This window comes from Melopsittacus undulatus, chromosome 4, assembly GCF_012275295.1.
Source record: "Melopsittacus undulatus isolate bMelUnd1 chromosome 4, bMelUnd1.mat.Z, whole genome shotgun sequence".
Lineage (NCBI taxonomy): Eukaryota > Metazoa > Chordata > Aves > Psittaciformes > Psittaculidae > Melopsittacus > Melopsittacus undulatus.
This window is the reverse complement of record NC_047530.1, coordinates 51,248,502-51,262,727: the sequence shown is the minus strand read 5'-3', so window position 1 is coordinate 51,262,727 and position 14,226 is coordinate 51,248,502. Positions and strand designations below refer to the sequence as shown.

Below are 14,226 nucleotides of genomic sequence, written 5' to 3'. Positions count from 1 at the left end.
TTTGTTCTTAATTAATACAGAGAATACTAATTTGGAATATTTAAAAATTATTTTTCAAAATGCCTTCATTTAGAAGAATGAGCAGAAATTGAACTTGCTGATGCAAAAACTGAACTGATGTTTTTTTTGCTGAAAAAACGGCCATGTCTGGCCTTGACAAAGGACTTCTGAACACCTCACCCATCTCCCTGAATAAATGTGCTGTACATTATTACTCTCTCTCCATCCCCTTTTGACATGGAGATGGAGATAAACCTGTCTCTCATACCACCAGGTCATATTTGCCAACTTTGAAATTAGTTGTGCAATCTTACTCTGCACCCTTTCTGTTTTTCAGTAGGTATACCATTCACTAGGACTCCTGATCCCAAAGGGCTTGATCATTCTTGCAGTTTGTCAAGTGCATACCAGTGCCAGTTTACACCAGAAGCTTTAAAGTTGGTGGTTTTGGTTGTTTTTTTTTTTCAGTAGTATCCTTCCTTCTACTTTCTGAGTGGGCAGAAATTTCAATGCTGCATAAACGGCCTTCTGAAAAAGGCTCATTTCAATTTCAATTTCAATTTCAATTTCATTTTCTGAACTCTATGACTCTCTGCCCTCCAAATGTCATTGGCTTTCATTATTTTTAGTATACTTAATAAATAGCAATGTAAGTGCTTGGAAGAATCAGATTATTATTGTCTCACATTGATATTTCTCTGTTCAAGAAAAAACCTACTGCACACTGGTAGGCAGAAATACTGGTGACACTAGTGGCAAGAATGTGGGTACCACCTAGCTGTCCTGTTTCTGCTCCTAGATTTTACCTCTGGGCCTGAAGAACCATGTCATCCATTTAACTGGGAGTCTTGCTTTGTACTTGTTTTTGAGACCTGGTGCGTGATTGTAGCTAAGGAATGTGGCATAAAAGCATCCAGGCTGACGCAGGAGGGACTGCTGGCTTCCCAAGAACTAGCGTGTGCAAGGAGAAGAAAATCATTAGTAGCACCAGCCTTGAAGGATCACCCTAGGGCTCCACCAGTGAGCATGACCCCAGCACACAAGGTGTGGAGCAAACACCACTGTCCTTTTGCTCAAGGACAATCATGAGACAGATGTACCTGAATACTGCAGGCACAGTCAGTTACTGCATGCTCATAGGCTTATGGAAATGAGCTATCACCAGGCCCTTCTGCAGGTTCATTTCATCAGCTGGGGTATCCAAATACAAGGCTACGAAAACTGAGTCTTTGCTGGTAGGAGGGAAGCATTCAGACAGAGGCAGCCTGCCTGCTTGTTAAAAAAAATCAAAAAGAAGGATGTAAAGTCTGTGGCAAAGTCTGTCATTTCTGGAAAATTCTGATTTCCTTCTTTCTGCGTATTCCTACAGATCCATCACTTACGAAATAGTTCTACAACCCATGCTGTCAATATATGATCCCCACATAGCTCCTACCAATTTTACAGGCAAGCAGCTGAGTGACAAAAGAAAATGCGAGGAGTTGAAGGACTGAGCCACGGGGGAACCCTCTGCTGAAGGAAGGAGTTAGCCTGCTTTCCCTCAGCCACACTTACTCTCTTCCAATCTTGCAACAGCCATAGGAGAGAAATAACCAAGCTGGTCAAAGCCTCAACCTGCTCATGTGGATCCAGGCTCAGAGGTATCCAAATGGTGAGACCATTTTGGTGTGGGTGTGCAGGCTCAACCTCCTCTTCACCAAAGAAAAAAAAAAAAAAAAGAAAAAAAAAAATCTGCTGTGGGGGAGCCAAAGGGGATTTTTATTTTTTTCTTGGCCCTCTTGCTACTTCTGTGGGAACCCAGCAGTATTGTTTCCAGAAGGCTTGGTCTCTGTCACCCAAGTCTTTGCCATGTTTGGGGACACCCTTTACTACTTCCCTTTCCTCCCCTGCAGATGAGTCCAACTCAGCTTTGACCGCAAAGCCCAGGAGGCCTTGGAGTTTGTCTGAAACAAAAGAAAAAGATTGCGAAAGGCAGTGGTGTCAAATAATGCTTCCATTTAGTAGGAATTTTGCTCCCCTTGCATTCCCAGGCAGCACCTGCTGTGTGAGGCTCTTGGCCAGCTCCTCTGAGCCTCTGTGGTAAAACAAACAAAAACAGCAGGAAAAAAAATTCCTCTTTATAACGCCTATTATCCTCAGGCTACCTTCCAACACTGCCTCGCCTCCCCATGTCGACGGCACTCTCCAGGGAAACAGGCTACTATGGGGCCAGAAAGCCTTGTGCAAATGGGCAGTTGAGCAATGGAGGAAGAGACCCTGCCTAATTGAAAACAAGACTGTTTTCCTTCTCTTCCTTCATGTCTAAATGCAGAAGGGTCCTTATTGATGTCCCAACCAGAAAAAAAAAAGCGGAGGGGGGAGAGGCGGGGGAAGACACATTGTTACTGCCATAGCAAAAGCTATTAGGAATTACCTTGCATTAAGAGAAAATAGGGTTGGGAAGGAAAGGGATGGGTGGTCTGTCTGCAGGGAGTGGGGGACATGGTCTTCGGAGATGACTATAACCCTCTGCTCAGCCCTTGTTATCCACTGTTCCTTTTCATATGTCTTACTATTTCAGGTTAGTTTTGAAGTCATTTTGTGATTTTGAGCATGATGGAGCTTTCGTCTAGTGTCTGGCTCAAATGGCCCACCCACCTTTTACCTGCTCAGCTGCTGGTGCTTCCGCACCACAAGTGATACTGGTGGGGACTTGTGCAGCCTTCAGGAAACAGGCTACCTTATCACCGGGGCTTAACAACATCTTTCTACCCTCATACACACCCTTGCAACCTGTGCCTGCTCTACCATGCTCAGTCAAAGAAGAGAAGTCTGTCAGGACTTTGTTTTAGATCCTACCTTTTGGCAACACCTTCCAGAGAGCTCTCTCCCTAGGCTGACTAGCCCTGTGTTTGGTACGGACAGACTCACAGCCTGTTGTGATCACTGTCCTGACCTTTGTAGTACAGGCTATTGGATAACTGCTGGCATCCAAAACAGATGCAAGCAGCTTGTAACCCTTGTTCTGTTCACCCATACTGCCTTGATCTCACCTCAGATAGAGCCTCAAGTCAAATGTTCTCAGCCTTCGGATCTACACTTTGACTAGTCTCCCTCTCTTTCTTCCCTCTTACTACATATCAGATTGAGGATAAAGAGAAGAGCAAAGATGCAGGAAGATGGGTTTGTGGAAGTGATGGACTTCCCACTCTCTTCTTCATCAGGGCTTTCCCAAAGTTGGGCCAACACCTGTGTACAACCCACCAGGGATCATGTACAGAAGAGACAGCTCAGCTCCTCATTTCATCAGAAGCAACGTTTTAGCTCTGTAGGATGCTGGAGAGGGACTGTAGTTATAGGACAAAGGGTAAGGGTTTAAACTTCAACAGGGGAAGTTCAGATTAGATATAAAGAAGAAGTTCTTTACTGTGAGGGTTCTGAGGCACTGAACAGGTTGCCTGGAGAAGTGGCAAATGCTCCATCCCTGGCAGTGTTCAAGGCCAGGTTGGACAGAGCCTTGGGTGACATGATTTAATGTGAGGGGCTGGGGCAGGGGGGTTGGAACTGGATGATCTGAAGGTCCTTTCCAACCCTAACTATTCTGATTCTGAGCATGTGCTGATTAAATCAGTATGTGTTAGGTCTGGTAGCAGCAGTGTAGCTCTGTCTTTCTCTTATGACATCCGTAGAAATTCCAGATGCCACATAGTCTCCATAGCTCTAGTATAGCCACAAGCTGGCAATTAGATGCCCAGATGATGCCTGTTGAGTCAGAGAACTTTGAAATATTAACTGTGTAGTTAAAGTAAACAGACAGAGATCATTGGTGTCTGGAATTTGATTTTAAGAAGGTGTGTTTATATAGATATTAAAAACAATTTGCTTGATGGAGGATTTTTCCATTTAGTTTAGTGTGAGGTGTCCCTGCCTATGGCAGGGGGGTTGGAACTAGATGATCTTAAGGTCCCTTCAACCCTAACTATTCTATAAGTCTATGATTCTATGTGTCTGCCAAGGCATCTCTGCACCCTTCAAAGGGAAGATACTTTACAAAGGGCTCCTTGTTCCTTCTATGGACTCCTGTTCTAAGCAGCTGTACTTGTTGTTCAATGTGCATGTCCTTGTTTTTGAATATGCTACTAAAAATGTCACAGAAGAAATTCAGATGCTACCTGGAGGCTCCCCATGGCCCACGAGCGAGGTCTTGTTTCATTGTCCAACAGACTCTGCCTCAGGAGATAGCTTCTGTTTCTGAACACAGCCCCTGTACTTGCAAAGTGAGACATCGCTCTTGTTTTGGTCAAATCTAACAGTGATGATGACAGAGCCACAGCCTCTCAGCTCTTATTTTCCATGAAGCTGTGGGACAGTTTCTCCAAACAGGTGTAGGTGTCCACTTTAGGATGACATGAAACACTGCAAACTTCTCTGTTTTGAGAGAACTTGACTAGACCACACGTGACTATAATGCGAGTTTGAATGCCCAGCTTGCTTGTGAAGACCTACACTGGAGATAGCTGGATGAGTAGAGGATGCCTGATGTTGTGTCCCCCAGTTCTGAACCATAACCATAATGGAAATGAGTTCAAAACTAACAATGAACTGCAGCCATAAGTCTTATAATGGGCAAGAACATCAATAAGAATCACCTGTGTGGACCCAGAATTAAACAAGTTGATTTGCCTGAAGCGATCTGACATTATTTCTGTGATTTTTTTTTCTGACACTATTTGCTCACATCCTCTTGCAACTCTCTTGCCTTGTTAGCACAACCCTAGTGATTTTAGTGCATGTTGCATTGTTGACTTAGGAGCTTTAGCTATCACTACATTTTCTGTAGCAGAAAGTTTAACACTAGCATTAACACTGGAATTACCACAAATGCCAGTGCTGAAGAAGGTCCCAAGCCACCTGCCATAGTCCATCGCTCATGCTCACAGAAGCAAACTTCCCATAGTAGCTTATGTCCTCCAGCACAGAGATCTCCGCTAAACAACCAACTCCTGGTTACGATTCCTTCTCCTGACCCCCTTCCTCCCTCTACACCCCTAAACCCAGCCACAGCACATTGGCTTTGCTTGGCGGCTTTGTGATTTCAGGCTAGAGTTAGCATTTAACTAGTCAGAGTGGTGCAAGGAGCCTGTATAATTACTGCTGGAATTGTGCTGCGTAGGCCCCGTATAACAAACTTGCCTCAAATAACCCAGCTTGAATGTCAGAGCCCGTGCTGTATTGTGTTTCACATTCTGGCTGTGGGAGCGCTTCCCCAGCAGGAATCAGGGTAACAAATCCCTTGCTCTCGCAGGAGGGCCCCATAAAATGAATGATTCTGGATCTCACACTCCTGAGGAGGTCTCAGTTACTCCAGCAATCGCCGCTCGTAGCGGGAGTGACTGTAGGGGATGGAAGGAGGGAAGGGTGGTTTGGCAGGCTTTGTCGTATCGTCATCCCTATGCTAGAGTGCGAAGGAGCACCAGGACGCTGCTCTCCCCTCCAATATATACTTTTGTATAGATGTTACATTAAAAAGAAACAAAAAAACAGAGAATGGATAAACCCTGAGGGTGAGATTGAATCAAATACATCCGCTTGAATTCCTGCATGGCCACTGATGATGGAAGCCTCCCAATTCCTCCCAGCTCAGACTTCCATGAGACCTGCACCAATGTCAGCACATTCATGGAGTGGCAAAAATCAAGTCTCCCCCCTTGCTCCACGTGTGCTGGGGCCAAAGCCCTCCACCCCCTCATGGAGTAGCTCATGGCATGCCCTCCAAGTCCTGTAGCTCAGCAGCTAGCGCAGCTGCCTCTCCATCCACGTCAGAAACCTGAACTCCCCCACCTCTCCTTGGGAGAGGGAGGTTGTTCCCTAAACTATCTCCAGTCTCTTGTTATCTTTCTTTCCTTGTCAGCCAGTGAACTGTGAAGCAGCAGCGAAGAGAAAAATGAACTCTGACCTCATTTCTCCCCCCCCCCCCCCCCCCCCACAATTAGCCAGAACTGTGCCTTTTTTTTCCTCACCACTTTTTAAATGATTAATAAGACAACTTGGTCCTTAGCTTCTGCAGTGAGGCAAGTGTGCTGACAAAGCACTGCGATGCCTCTTCCAGGTCACCCGGCAGCAGGCCATGTCTTTATGAAAACATAAAAATTGGAGGGACTTATTTGAGGAATTTGGAGACTGAGACGCAGGAATTTTGCCCTTCAGACCCTGGCAACTGCATGTCTGCAGTGGTCTCTGAGCCACAGTGTCTGTAGCTGCTTAACAGCAACCTGCGAGCTCTGAAAAACAGATTTCCCCCCCCCTTCTTTTATTATATTCTTTAAAATATGCAACCACTGCCCTTTGCCTGCTTTATGCATTGAACAGATCAGGGTGTGTAGCAAGCTGGATCTAGTGGCAAAACATAAATCTGTAAACACCCCTAATGGCAATGCACAAGATAATCTTCACTCATGCTTGCCCTGCACCTTAGTATTGCTTTTCTACATGTGTTCATCCACCTCTGGAGTTTCTTAAGCTCCTATTGCAGTGGGGATAAGGGAATTAAGACCAGGTAGAACCTATTCTCTTAGATTGTCTGTGCCAGGGATGGAACATTCACCACTTCTTTGGGCAACCTGTACACAGGTCCTGTGAATCACCAGTTAACCTGCTCTTAGCTATTGCTGTGGAGTGCCCAATAGGGCAAATGATGTGATTCTTATCATATGGTGATGCCCTTGTGTGTCCATCATGGGTCACTCTGTGGGAAGAGAAGGGCATGTTCTTGGCTGTAGGACAGTGGTGGCACTGCCAGGGGGACTTGTTGAAGAGAGGAGAAACCAGTGGGTAAGCATGGAGTCTCCTCCAGAGCCATGGATGCAATGGCAAGCCTTTTACTACATCTCTTGATATCATCCATATGATTAAATGTATTTCAAGGCTGCAACACTTGCCTAAAAGAGGTATATTCTGGGATTAAGGGTCTCGTGGTTTCACTCAAAGATCATCTTTGGTAGCCTTGGTTTAATCTGTTTCACTTTCAACCTCTAGGTGACAGGGTCTGCATTAGATCTCACAGCCTCTCTTGGCCTTTCTGCCCTTGACCCTGACCAGCTCTGAGGCAGACAGTTTCTGTGCCCTTTCCAGGAGGCCTCACCGGCTCTTTCACTCTTTCTCAGAAGAACTGTTATCTGTCCAGATGTTCATAAGGGGAGGACTCCGAGAGGAGCCTTCCTCATTACCTCCAAAGAACTCTCCCTCTTCTCCAGCAGATGCTTCCCACTCCTCCCACTGTGCAGCTGGGACAGGGAGAAGATGTCAGAATTTATGGGACTGGTAAACATGGCCTTTGGTGTAGCCACAGAAAAGGAAAGAAACAGCAGTTGCCACCCATGGACAAACACCCTGAAGTGCCAGAAATGTCCTGTTAATTCATGTATGCCACTTAATAATTAAAACCGCCCATTTAATTGTTTAGCAAATCCTAGTTTTCAGTCATCATAATGAATTTTTTTACTGTAATACCTCCCAGGATCAAGTCTGATTGAGCTCCCCTCATGCTATGCAATCTGCAAGCAGCCAGGGAGGCTGAATTCCTTTCTCTAGGAGTTGACACTCCAAATAAACAAGGCAGACAAAAGAGAGGATGGGAAACAGAAGCTCAGGGGAGGTGAAGTGAGTTGTCCAAGGTCATGCAGCAGGTCAGTGCCAAAGCTGGGAGCAGAACCCATGCTGCCAGCTCTTGCTCTCATGCCCTATATCCCTGGGGAAGACTGGGCCAAAATAATTTATGAGACAAAGAACTTCTATCACATTCCTCCTGGCACCATGAAGTTCTTCAGCTTGTGCAAATAAAGCACAGCCAGATAAAAGGCAACTGGGAGTCAGTTATGTTTTGGTTTGATAGCTCTTTATTTCTTCACATTGGTAATGTTAGAAAAGTTCTTTACCATCTAAACTAACCCATCATCTGGATAGAAGTATCAGTGAAGGAAGAGCTTTGCTTTGGGCCACTGTTCTGCATATCTGGATGATGGGATTCAAGGTTGGATGGTATCTGGTGGAAGAAAGGTGCTGGCTTCCAGCTGCTAAGCCAGCATGGCTTGGAGATGAGATCTCTGCACACTGACATTGAGTACGTTGGATGTGGTGACAAACAACCTGAGCAGTTGCAAGGAGAGAAAAGAGAGAAAGAGCAGAGAGTTGAGATGAAATAAGGTACCAGCCATGCCTCCTCATGATTTCCCTCTGGAGGGAGATGAAGCAGCTGATGAGGCCCCAGTGAGTGTGACCAGCAAAGGACCACGTCAATCTGGTTTCAGAGCATGGTCGAGGTGGTGTGACTGCTACTTGCTACACTTGGGACTCGCCCTCTCTCTCCTGAGGAGTAGGAAAAGCCAGCAAGGAAGCAAACCCGCATCCTTAGGGACTCACCTGTTCTTTGCCTGAGGCAGAGTTGCTGAATCTGGTACTCTCTTGATCCCACTAGAGGCACTACTGCTTTCATGTTCCACAATTCATATTTTAACTGTTCCTCAGGAAACAGGGTCCTGCTGTACACAGCATCCATACAGGTGCATGTACTGCACCACCAAAATGGTATTGACCAGTTCTGTCTTTACTTCTTTAGGCAACAGGGTACTAGTATAATAAGTACATACTTACACGGTTTTGATTTGTTTTTTAACTTCTAAACTCTGGCTGGTTTGTTTATATACTGTTGTGGTAGAGACGGAAGGCTGGTTGCTTGACTAAGATACCTGATGTGCAATTGAGAGGCTGTCAAGCTCAGACTCAAGCCCTAAAGCCCTTGTCTCCCCTGTGCTATGAGGCAATAACCTTCCTGAAATTAAACTGCCCTCCCTTCCCGTCACTGTCATCCTTCAGGGAGCAAATTTCTGAGAAGAGCTGCAGCATCATGTGTATAAGTGTTTGGGAAGCTGGAGAAGTGACTATTCTTGTTTGTGCAGGTGATTAAATGATATTTCATTAACAGTTGTAAAACAGAAGAACTTCCACCTCCACTTCCCTCTTTTATCCCCACTAATTTGCTTGCAAGACAAGGAATGCCTGATCTTGATGGCAGGGCTAGGTAGGTGGAAGCTGAAATGTAACTGGCTGATGTTAGTTACCTAAAAAAGTTCATTATCTCCTGCATAATGCTTTTTACTCAGCTGTTTGATTGCTCTATGGGCATGTGCCCTCAAACCTCTCTCATCCCATCTGAGGCTCAAGTGATTTTTCAGGGAAAGACAAAGACCACAGTAGCATCTGCAGGAGCATACAGTAGTAGATCAGGGTTGGAATAGGAAGGACAGCCCAAGAGACCCCATTCTTACCATATGGGATGTCTTTGCATGGAAAAGCACTTGTATTGGCCCAACTTCCCAGGATGCTGTGCTGTGAACCAACCTGCCTGCCAGATAAAAGAATGAGAAGAGCTTAAAAAAAAAGGAAAGCATAAAGCTAATTAAATAACATGACAGTTTAGTAATGGACTCCCAGAAAGTCTCAGCATTATCCCTGAGGTCAGGTTATCAAGTGCCACATCTGACTGAGGGGCTGCCACAGATGTCCAACATATCCTCACCTCTGGTAAAGCAAAACCTTTGTCCTCTGCCAAACACAGGCAGTGAAAACTGGCAGGTTCTGCTCATTCCATCCTACATCTGGCTTTGAAAAAACAACACTGGTGTGGCCATGCAAAGAAAAATACTGACTTCAAATCTTCTGTTGGTGTACCTTTCATATTGATGCACCTTTCATGTTGGTGCCACCAAACTCAGGAGAGAGATTTCTGACTGATTATCTGTCAATGAGAGCACTTGAAAGTGTTTGGCCTGAATGTCAGCTTGAACCTTGTCCAAATTGTTTTTTGGCCTGGAAATCATAGAATCATAGAATAGTTAGGGTTGGAAAGGACCTTAAGATCATCTAGTTCCAACCCCCCCTGCCATGGGCAGGGACACCTCACACTAAACCATATCACCCAAGGCTTCATCAAACCTGGCCTTGAACACTGCCAGGGATGGAGCATTCACAACCTCCCTGGGCAACCCATTCCAGTACCTCACCACCCTCACAGTAAAGAATTTCTTCCTTATATCCAGTCTAAACCTCTGCTGTTTAAGTTTCAACCTGTTACCCCTTGTCCTATCACCACAGTCCCCAATGAACAGTCCCTCTCCAGCATCCCTGTAGGCCCCCTTCAGATACTGGAAGGCTGCTATGAGGTCTCCACGCAGCCTTCTCTTCTCGAGGCTGAACAGCCCCAACTTTCTCAGCCTGTCTTCTTATGGGAGGTGCTCCAGTCCCCTGATCATCCTCGTGGCCTCCTCTGGACTTGTCCCAGCAGTTCCATGTCCTTTTTATGTTGAGGACACCAGAACTGCACACAATACTCCAAGTGAGGTCTCACAAGAGCAGAGTAGACCATAAGAATTGATCAGAATCAGAAAAACTGGTTTTAGCAGGTCAGGAATAATGACAAGACAGCATTTCTCAGGGTATTTTGGTGCCTTTGCCTTCAGTCAAATCCCAAAGTGGCAGAGGAATGTGAAAGTTGGAAAAAGGTTGACTGAACTTTTCAAACTGACAGAAGGGCCAAGCGTAGTTTGGTCCCAGTCTCAGGCAAAGGCTGGGTACAGGTCTTTGTCTATCGAAGAAGGTTCACACATACATGGTTCAAACCACGTCATGGCCATTGGGCAGGAGAAAGAGTAAGGAAGCGGACTCAGCTTAATTCTCATTGAGCATATGACTGCAACAGGAAAAACAAGTGGTTTAGCAAATCTATTACTATCAGCAGTTTCAGGTCAGTAAAGGGTTGAGATTATCAGTGGCCAAGCAGAGGCATGAGTTACCTGCCCACAGCCTCGTGGCCAGGCATTGACTCCATGTGTGCCATGCATGGGCGCCCATGAGGCACACAGCCCCATGAGAGCACGAGCCTGGCACAGCTTCATCACACTCCCTCACAAAAAAAGAAGGGCAGATGCCCAAGGCCAAAGGGCTGCTGTGAGATTTGGGGTACACTAGAAGGACCTCATGGTGATCCACTTGCCATGCTGACAAACACTCAACTCAATCCTCTGTGCTGACACCAGGGTTTTTTCTGACTTCGGGTAAATTAGTCAGACCTCAATTTTTAAAAAGTCCTCAAGAGACCATGGAGATAAATAAGTACAAAACTGAGGCTCTGTGGTACTGTGGAGATGAGGGAAGGATGCCATGTAAATACAAAGAATGGGAGTTACGCACACATACATGTTCGCCCATTTCAAGACAAGGCTAAGGCCCTACTCATTCATGCAGTTCCGAATTCAATAAATATCCCTTAAAGGGAAAGCAAATGCCACTTACAGGTAACCTGAGGTGCTGTTTACATGGGTGTCTTGAGGAATACAAACAGGTCTTTGATGTTGTTTTCCTTCCATTCTTCACCCTCTGTCCCACCTGAAAGAGTTTGAGTTGGCCAAGAACAGCAAGCAATGACACAGCAAGAGTTTAACCATTAATAAGGGTGGACAATGGTTAGGAAGGTAGCTAAGTAGTTATACCTAACCAGCCACCTTCTTGTCCCTGTGTCATTGGGTTTTGAGGATGTTTTCAGCAAGCTGGTCCTGGCTAAAGTCTTTTCGGGAGTTAATGAGCCAGAAGAGAGTCATTTCTGGCTCATGAGCATGTTTCAAGCCTACAGTTCGTGCAGGCTTTCTTGGCTACCATGTGCAGTAGCATGACTGTGATCAGGGCTGTAAATGATGGCTCTTTGCCAAAGGGATGCTCAGCTTGGAGCAACTCTGGCTCTCCTCTCAACAGGCCCCCAAGGAAGAGCAAGTTTTAGATCCAGGCCAAACTGAATGGGGCAAAGGCAATGTCTGACCTAAAGCAACATCAGCTTCAGCTGTCATAAGAAAGAAACTTTTCATGGCTACTGTGATGTACATCCAGCTGCCACAGCTGAGCTCAGTTGAAGGCTGGTGGGGGCATAGGTCCTTGCAGCCTCTACTCCCATCCTTTGCCTTCATCTGGATCAGTCCCTCCTGATCAGAGGGACTCATGAGTACTTGTGGCACAGGAATGGCTGGTCCTTTGGCTGCCTGGCTGTCACTACGTGGGAAGGACAGCCAGCAAAGCTGTTCATGGCAAAACTACCCCTGGGACTTGCCCCGTTTCTCAAAGAAACCTGTTCACAAACATCCCAAGATCCATACAGCAATACTTGTTGGCACTAAAACCTTGGTTGCTCTTCAGCTGCCTGTTTAGCATCCTCAGCTTGTTAGTGAAAGAAAAATTAAAAAGGTGTTCTGATGTGTTTCTCAACTGAGGAAAGAAAAAAGTGCCACAACATCTAATGCTTGTCTAAAAGCAGGGTTGTGTGTATTTGTGGGGGGAGAAGTTGGGCAGCTTTTCTGGGGCTGGCACTAGAATTAGCATTTTGGGGAGAGGGAAAAGTTTGCTGTCAGAGAAGTGACTTCAACCAGTTCGGGTCTACTGCCTCTCTGCCTCTTGAGTAACATGCAAGCAGCTTTGAACACTGACAAAAACAAGTTTTCACCAAAGTCAGCACTCCCAAGTTAGTGCAAAACTAAGAGGGGGAACTGTAGGCCAGTCTTTGTTTCTCCCACCAGCAAGGCCACCAGCTGAATCCTGACCTCAGCATGTATGTGGTAAGGGACAGCTTAAAACAAGGAAGTACAAGGACAGGGATATGAACGTACCAAAAGCCACCTGAATCCTCCTCTCAGATGTGAACTGAAACCCTTAAGAAACCATTTCTGAAGTTACAGTGAAGTTCAGAGCTCTGTCACAGTCCATATATCTGGAAACTTTTAAATAAACATCCCGACTTGTATAGAAGACTGGAAGCAACCTCACTTCTTGCTCGGATACTGTGCAAGACTTGCAGTGTTGCCAGGTAGGGGCAAAACTGCCTTGGTTTAACTTATAAACAGTGTGCAACCTGGTAAAGGCAGGAGTCATTCAAAGGAAATGTATCTGCAAGGTAAAGTGGTTTTGCTGAGGTCCTCTTTATGGATTTTGATCTGTGATGAGGGATGCTTCGGTTATTGGCCAAAACCAGCTCTTACGAAAATTGCTTTCCAAATTCTTGAAAAACTTGTTTCCAGGTTTTGTATGAGCCACAGATCTGCTTCCATTCTTGTTGGTGTTGCTGGACATGGCTGTGTCCTAAGTAAGTGATGGAACTTGGGAAGCTGCGTTTAAAGTGCAAATGGCCTGGTAGTAATAATCCCAAATTGAACTCAGAAAGAAAAAGGAACAAGCCACACTGTATCAATGGACTGGTGGTCTTGCTTTCTCAGGGCCTCATATAAGGCACTTAAGGTCCATGCAAAACCTAAGAAAGGAACATTCAGAGGATTGATTAATGCAGAAGAGAATCTCAAGCTCTTCCCATCACCATCACCCCAAAATATGATTGCATTTTAGAAACACTTACTAGCATGGAGACAATCTTCATGTCTTGTATAAAACCTAGTATTTCCCAAGTGGCATCTGAAAACATGCCCTATTTCTGTCACACAGGTCTCAGCCTGCTTAGCAGCTGGATGTTAGGATGAGCTGTATCTCTGATTTAGTATGTGCATATTTGCTATGTAGCACAACACAAGAGCAAAGAGCCTTGATACTTAGCAAATAAACAACAGACTAAGTGGGAAACTGTTTCCCAATGTTGTGAAAATTTCCAGAATACCCAAAATGTTTTTTCTCTTTCTTGAATCAGGTAAAAACTAAAAGTTGGGAAACTTTATTGAAGCCTGAATTACAACAAATATATCCAGAGAAGGTCAATGGCAACAAAACCTTTCAATGTTGACCTTTCCCAACTTTTTTACTCCATGTTCACTGCATTTGTAATACTTTTACCAAACCTAAAATATTTTTGGTGCAGAATTCCTCAGAGCTGACACTACTGACAAGACACTCTGTGCATTCACTCCTATCAAAGCTGCTCTTTCCCAGCAGATGGTTTTACTTTGGATTAAATTGCATTTTCAGGTGAAAATTTTTAAAAGAAGAAACTCCTGACCACATTGAAGAAGGAGACCAAACAAGGGGCTGTAGCTTGCGCACCAAATTAGCCTGCAAAGGTTTTCTTCAACACACTCTCTTGGGCAGGACCAAGCTTGTAGAGCTCAGACCAGCTGTAGAGGAGCCACTTGCTGCACCTTGTCATCATCCCCATGTCTTACCCAAGACCCCCATGGATGCAGATCAGGGATTTGGGACCCATTTGTCAGC

The 14,226-nt window shown here is 45.3% G+C and overlaps 1 long non-coding RNA gene across 1 annotated transcript in view; it reads right to left on the bottom strand.

The window, feature by feature from the left end:
• Nucleotides 1-7,880: 7,880 nt before the first annotated feature.
• LOC117436074 (uncharacterized) overlaps nt 7,881-14,226 on the bottom strand; it is a 71,686-nt gene continuing 65,340 nt past the window's right edge. Inside the window, exons 2-3 of the long non-coding RNA XR_004549567.1 lie at nt 9,303-9,379; nt 7,881-8,124 (exon numbers count right to left, since the gene is read on the bottom strand). This is a non-coding gene — a long non-coding RNA (uncharacterized lncRNA). The remainder of the gene's footprint in view (nt 8,125-9,302; nt 9,380-14,226) is intronic.